The sequence below is a fragment of the Gymnodraco acuticeps genome, unplaced genomic scaffold, assembly GCF_902827175.1.
Source record: "Gymnodraco acuticeps unplaced genomic scaffold, fGymAcu1.1, whole genome shotgun sequence".
NCBI classification, from domain to species: Eukaryota; Metazoa; Chordata; class Actinopteri; order Perciformes; family Bathydraconidae; genus Gymnodraco; species Gymnodraco acuticeps.
The window spans coordinates 4411639-4419602 of NW_022991375.1; positions in this window are offsets into that span (position 1 = coordinate 4411639).

A 7964-nucleotide genomic window follows, 5' to 3' on the forward strand; every position below is an offset into this window, starting at 1 on the left:
CCTCAGAAGAATAGGGTATGACCGTATGACATGCAACACTTAACATAGCCTTTTCTGGGATTTTTTAAGAAAAACATATAAAAGGGAAATATTGTGCTTTGAACTTAGCTAAATGTAGTTTAGTTTCATTTCAGATAACACTTTTCATAGCATTCCTGTCCAGTGGTAGAATGTAAGTACAATTACCTCTGCCTTCAGTTTCAGAGGTGGTGCATCCTGGTTCAATGTCATCCTGACTTAAAGGGACAATTTAATATAGCAGAGCCATTGTTAATGTGATTAGTAACAGCTGTGATTTTCCTGCTAAGCCAAAATGCCTGCTGTGAAAAAGGCCTATAAAGAAAAATGTATTTGTCCCACTTTAAGAAGTTGTTATAGGAAAGTGAGGCGGATGTCTGTCAAGCTCCATTTATGTTCACCCACACATAACTGAGGAGAGGTGTAATTAGGCAAAGTATGTTAAAGCACCTGTGTGTGTGTGTGTGTGTGTGTGTGTGTGTGTGTGTGTGTGTGTGTGTGTGTGTGTGTGTGTGTGTGTGTGTGTGTGTGTGTGTGTGTGTGTGTGTGTGTGTGTGTGTGTGTGTGTGTGTGTGTGTGTGTGTGTGTGTGTGTGTGTGTGTGTGTGTGTGTGTGCTTGTGAAGGGCCTTAATGGGGAGACACTACAGGTGAACAGGGTAAACAACTTAAGTAATAAATATTACCACATATCTTCCCTAGTAGGTGACTTACATAAGAGACCATTTTTATGTCATGTTCAGATATGCAGATATGACATAATTTATTGCTAACTATTGGTTAATTTAGGAGAAATATACAGAAGCAAATGGATAAAGTTGGTATAATAAAGACCTTAATGTATCATAAGAACTTAGTTATTGAAGCAAAATATTGACCAGTGCATGAAAACACTTTTTTGTCTGTTTCAGTTTTCTGCAAAAACAGTAAAGTAGTTATATTTATTATAAACTGTATTATTCTGTAAAATAAATACAGCTCAGAGGCGGATCAGACAAAGTTGTGTGTGTGCGTTTTGGCAGCAACACAAACATTTTCTGATGCTTGTGCTAAATCCCTATCATCTGCATGCCACACAATTTCAATCTCACTGCATTGCATGGTAATTAACAATCTCTCATCGAAAGTCAAATTCATTAACTCAGCTCTTTGAATAGCTCCTGCTCTTCTCGCCCTGATTCTGCTGTGGCTGGCAGCTCCGTGTTGAATGTGTCCCGAGGATCGCAGGAACTCAGCTTTTCCCTCTTCAAGCTACCTAACTTCACTCCTTCCACCTTTGAATTCCATGCCGTCACAGTAACCCATCCTATACAATTAACCATTGTTGTTCTCTACCGTCCACCAGGCGCCTTGGGGGACTTCTTGGAGGAATTAGATAATCTCCTCTCACACATCCCTGAAACTGGCCCTCCCGCTGTACTTCTCGGAGACTTCAACCTTCAGACGGGGAAGATAGACGAACTAACATCTCTGTTAACCGCCTTTGCTTTCTCACTGTCTCCGTCCCCACCAACTCATAAAGCTGGCAATGTCCTTGATCTCATATTCTCAAGGAACTGCACTACTTCTAACCTCTCTGTAAACCCGCTCCACACATCCGATCACTTCTTCATTTCATTCTCTCTACCCCTTTCTAAACATAACAAACTAATCTCTTCTCATCCTGCACCTGTCCGCCGTAACCTTCGTTCCCTCTCCCCCTCTACCTTTGCCTCATCAGTGCTCTCAGCCCTCCCTTCCTCTTACTCGTTCCAACTCCTACCTCCGCTGCAGAAACTCTCCTCTCTACTCTCTCATCCTCTCTGGACTCTCTCTGTCCTCTCACATCTCGGCAGGCTCGTCAGTCCCCTCCTGCTCCCTGGCTAAATGACGCACTGCGTGCTAATAGAACCGTCCTTCGGGCAGCAGAGCGGAAACGGTGGAAATCCAAACACCAAGACGACCTCCTAACCTATCAGGCTCTCCTCTCCTCTTTCTCTGCTTCGATCTCTCAGGCAAAAAGCACTTTCTTTCAAGATAAGATCCAATCTTCCTATTCCAATCCCAAAAAACTATTTTCCATCTTCTCCTCCCTCCTGGACCCCCCCAAAGCCCCTTCCCCCTCATCCCTTCTGTCAAGCGACTTTGTTAACCACTTTGAAAAAAAGGTTGATGATATTCGCTCTTCTTTTTCTGACTCACCTTTACTCACCACTGGGTCACCAGACCCTCCTTTCACCCACACACTGACCTCCTTTTCCCCTCTCTCTCCAAGTGAGGTTCTTACCCTCATTACCTCTGCCCGCCCTACCACCTGTCCTCTGGACCCTATCCCTTCAAACCTCCTTCAGACTATCGCTCCTGATATTCTACCGTTTCTCACCCATTTCATCAACACTTCTCTAACTTCTGGTCACTTTCCAAACAGTCTCAAGGAGGCAAGAGTAAACCCTCTCCTAAAGAAACCCACTCTCAACCCGTCTGATGTTATAAACTACAGGCCTGTCTCTCTCCTCCCGTTCCTGTCTAATACACTTGAACGCGCTGTCTTTAAACAACTCTCCTGTTATCTCCATCAGAACAACCTTCTGGATCCGCACCAGTCTGGTTTCAAGGCAGGTCACTCCACAGAAACTGCCCTCCTGGCTGTCACTGAGGAACTGCACACGGCTAAAGCAGCCTCCCTCTCCTCTGTCATCATCCTTTTGGACCTGTCTGCTGCATTCGACACGGTGAATCATCAGATCCTCCTTCGCACTCTCCAAGAACTTGGAGTTTCAGGCTCTGCACTTTCCCTCATCAACTCATACCTCAAAGACCGCACCTATAGGGTTACTTGGAGAGGGTCGGAGTCCGACCCTTGTCAATTAACTACAGGGGTCCCTCAGGGCTCTGTTCTTGGTCCCCTCCTCTTCTCCTTGTAACACAAACTCGCTCGGATCTGTCATTAGCCCGCATGGTTTTTCATACCACTGCTACGCTGATGACACCCAATTAATTCTGTCCTTTCCCCGCTCAGAGACCCAGGTCGTCGCACGCATCTCTGCTTGTCTAGCTGACATCTCTCAGTGGATGTCTGCTCACCACCTCAAGCTCAACCTTGACAAGACTGAACTGCTTTTCCTTCCGGGAAAATATTGTCCCACTCTTGACCTAACAATCAACATCGGCACCTCTATTGTTTCCCCGACTCAGACTGCAAGGAATCTGGGTGTGATCCTAGCTAACAACCTGTCCTTCACTGCAAACATAGCTGCTACAACCCGCTGCTGCAGATACACGCTTTACAACATCAGGAGGATACGTCCCCAGCTGACCCAGAAAGCGACGCAGGTTCTGGTCCAGGCTCTCGTCATCTCACGCCTAGACTACTGCAACTCCCTCCTGGCTGGTCTACCTGCATGTGCCATCCGACCTCTGCAGCTCATCCAGAATGCAGCGGCTCGTCTGGTCTTCAACCTTCCTAAATTCTCCCACACCACTCCGCTCCTCCGCTCCCTCCACTGGCTTCCGGTAACTGCTAGAATCCACTTCAAGATAATGGTACTTGCGTACCATGCTGCGAATGGATCTGGCCCTTCCTACATCCAGGACATGGTTAAATCGTACACCACAGCACGTGCACTCCGCTCTGCATCAACCAAACGGCTCGCTGCACCCTCGCTGCGAAGGGGACCCAAGTTCCCATCAGCAAAAACACGTGGGTTTGCTATCCTGGCTCCAAAATGGTGGAATGAGCTCCCCATTGATATCAGGACAGCAGATAGCTTACACACCTTCCGGCGCAGACTGAAAACTCATCTCTTTCGACTCCACTTCGAGCAATAGAACTATTAACAGAGCACTTATATACTAATAAAGGACTGGCTTACCTAAAGCCAGTTGAGTAGCACTTGAAATGTTTTTGCTCTATGAAACCTGATGTACTTATATGATTCTGTTTTCTTCAAGTTTGTATTTTGTTGGTCGAACGCACTTATTGTAAGTCGCTTTGGATAAAAGCGTCAGCTAAATGCAATGTAATGTAATGTCAGCCAGGGACATCTCTGTTTAATACTGATTCTATAGACGTATTCTAATGATGTAGGGGTTGACTGTTAACAGGTGTACTTTACTATCTTTAAAGACTTATTTGTATTAGCGTATTAGGACTTTTTGTCATCATCATGCCTAATCCATTTTTGTAATGTGAACCTTTTTTTGTTTATTTTATTTCTGTTTGATTACAGTGTGTTGCATTTACTGTATCCATCCATGATTATTTGTTTTATTCTGGGTCGCTGTGTGTTATTAAAGGTGCTATAGATATTAAAATACTTGTATACTGTAGCTTAAACACACATTTATCTGCAGGTCCAGAACAGAAGCACAAACACACATACATTATTGTTACAGCACAGTGAAAACCCAATGTAAACTCTAATAGTTGTAAAAGGCATGAAAATACAGTTGCAGTGGTCACACATTTCAGTCCACACATGTCTGTCCAATTATGAGCTGTTTTACTGCATGGGTTTAACCAAAAATATTCTGATATCTCTCCTAATCTGGACACTTAAAATCTGCTAAAAAATGTTCCCTTTCTGAAATAAAACTCAAGCTAAATGAATGGAGGTAATTTTACTTAAAACACACACACACACACACACACACACACACACACACACACTCACACGCAAACATTCCTCATCAATCATCTCTTTAAATCAAACATTTTTCAGCTTCAACTTCATTCTTTCAAAGCTCATCCTGTTTCATCCGGACCCTCACTTCTCATGGAGGATGTTGCCATGGAGACAAAACCATACCCTCCCCTCTGTCCCCGGGCTGCACCAGTATGACCAATGATTTCCTCTGAGTCAGTCACACACACCTGCACTACACCTCATTCTGACAGGACATGCCTCACATGGGAAGTCGCCGGTCTCACACATACTCAGAGCAATCTTGTGGCGTGTGTGTGTGTGCGTGTGTGTTTGTGTGTGTGTGTGTGTGTGTGTGTGTGTGTGTGTGTGTGTGTGTGTGTGTGTGTGTGTGTGTGTGTGTGTGTTTACTTCCAGATTGTCTGATGGGTAATGGAAGTCCTGTGAGATTACACATCTGTGTGAAGGACACCTGCAGCAAACATAATTCTCACCAGCCCTTCTGAGACGGTGCAGGTGTGAATCACTGTCTCTCTCCTATTCGCCATCACTCTCTTCTCTTCTCCTCTACGACCCCACCTCTCCAGAAATAGCCCCCTGCATGAGTCAGGATCCCAGCCCACCCTAAACTCCCTCATCCATACCCTTTTAGCGGGAGGTGAAACTATTTAGAGGTGCATTAAAGGAGGTTGAAAAATGGTAACGGAGAACATAAAGAAGAGTGACTGCAATGAAAAGAACATCAGTACGATGCAGAAGCATGAGTTATTCCATTTGGGCAGAGTGAAAGTGCAGAATTATAAAAAAGGAAAAGGGGGGGTGAAATAATGTAATGGGGAGAGATATGTAAGTGTGAATCCTTAACAAATGTGTCACTCCTTAAGGAATTTATATATTGCAGTTAACCGTGTACACACACACACACACACACACACACACACACACACACACACACACACACACACACACACACACACACACACACACACACACACACACACACACACACATACTGTTCCTGTCCACTGGTAGTTTTCTCTTTTTCGAAAGCACAACAATCTCCTCTACCATTGCAGCGAGCAGGAGAAGTCCTTTTGTACAAATGTTTTCATTTTGTCATCTTCTCTCCTTTTTCACCTCTATGGATTTAACAGGGACACAGAATAGAAGAACTATTTAAAATACAAAAGTGATTCCCCCATAAACACCAACACGTACCCAACATGAAAATACATAAAATAAGATTAGAAATTGACCGAAGGTTAATACAATTGATCAAGAAATTCAGAAGATTAATCAATAATTAAAATGATTAATCAATCACTGTTTCCAAGTTTCCAAGAATTAACTCTCAGCTTTAAGATATTCCATTTTTGTGGCTTGTAAAATCATAGTTATTCCCAAAAAAATCACTATCCTCTTGTATATGATGTGTTATACAAGGTGTTTGACAGAAAGCCATGCATATCACCACTGTACCATCCTTGAAAAACACAATTTCTTGAGCTTTGACAATTTTAAATGCTTTACTTATAAATGTTTACATGGACTGGCCCCCCCTCTCTTAAGGGAACTCATCCACAAAAAACACACTGGACGCTGCACTAGGTCAGAAACCAGAGGAGGCTGTGAATTCCACCATAGACGGACCACTTTTGGACAAAATGTCCTTTCCATTAAAGGCAGCTCATTGTGGAATAGCCTCCCAACTGAGATATGGGATTGTCAAAGGTCAACTCAAAGAATGGTTGAGAAACAAACATCCGTGCAATCACCGCTAAATGCACTTTAATACAGGGGTATCCTCTTGCACTTTATGTAGCTCTTCTCTTGCACTTTATATGTTATTGCTGCTATATTGTATTACCATGTCATAAATACTTGTGTATGCTGCTCTTGCTCTTTTGCACTTTTTGCATATCATGTATTTTGTTTTTGCTATGTTTGCAAAATGTAATTTTCTTAAATGTTTTATGTGAGGGACTGCGGATGGAAATGAGCTCAAAGCTAAATCTGGCACTGTTACGCTTGACACATTTTAATGTTTGAAGTGTTCATTACTGTGCATTGTCCCTGCCAAATAAACAATTAAATAAATAAATAAAATGTAGGGCACATGCATCTAGAAAAGTGCATTTATTCATTTATAAAAAGCGTATGTGCACACTGAGATAACTTTAATTGTCGATGTATAATGTTATATTTATAGATTGCTAGGTTTTACAATGTGGATCCTGTATGTACTCGACTATTTGGCTGGTGGTTATCTCCACCTGCAGATTCACTTAAACAATGGCTGCATGCTCCAAATTAAGCTCTCTAACAGCCATGGTCATGTGTCTTTATCTCTCTCACCATATAGGACACTCACACTCACACACACACACACACACACACACACACACACACACACACACACACACACACACACACACACACACACACACACACACACACACACACACACACACACACACACACACACACACACACACACACACACTCACACACACACACACACACACACACACACACACACACACACACACACACTCACACACACACACACACACACACACACACACACACACACACACACACACACACACACACACACACACAGAGGGGACAATCCACTTTTATTAAGGCTTTTTGCTCTATGGCACAGCAGAATTTGTCTTTCCTGAACCTTTTTATATTACCTCGTACCAGGTGTTCAATTCAAAACACACTGCACACGCTTCTTTGCATTTATAACAATAAAACAACTCAATTTACAACAATTAATAACGATCTCTCTCTGTCTCTCCCTTAGTGCAAAAAACATTAATTTTGCTATAATTGGAGAGGTTAGTTTCTTTATTATTGACAAATGCACTATAATTCATATTTCATACAGCTGTATTTTGATCTGTTTTACAGTAATTATTAGTGTGATACGCTCTAGCTCTAGGACATGTTTGTTGATTGTTGTGTTTGTACCTGCCCAGGAACTGCAGATGGAAATTAGCTTTATATTCTAGCATAGTCATCACTTGTCTTTTTGAGATGAATGTATTTCTATGCAAGGTCCTCATTCAATAAAGACATATAATAGTAGCCTACGTTGTACAAGGTGGTACTCTCTCTCTCCTCTCTCTCTCTCTCTCTCTCTCTCTCCTCTCTCTCTCTCTCTCTCTCTCTCTCTCTCTCTCTCTCTCTCTCTCTCTCTCTCTCTCTCTCTCTCTCTCTCTCTCTCTCTCTCTCTCTCTCTCTCTCCACCTTTCCTCTGTAAAGGAGCAGTCCGGCAGTCTCTCTCTCTCTCTCACCGCCCTTTGCCCAACCTC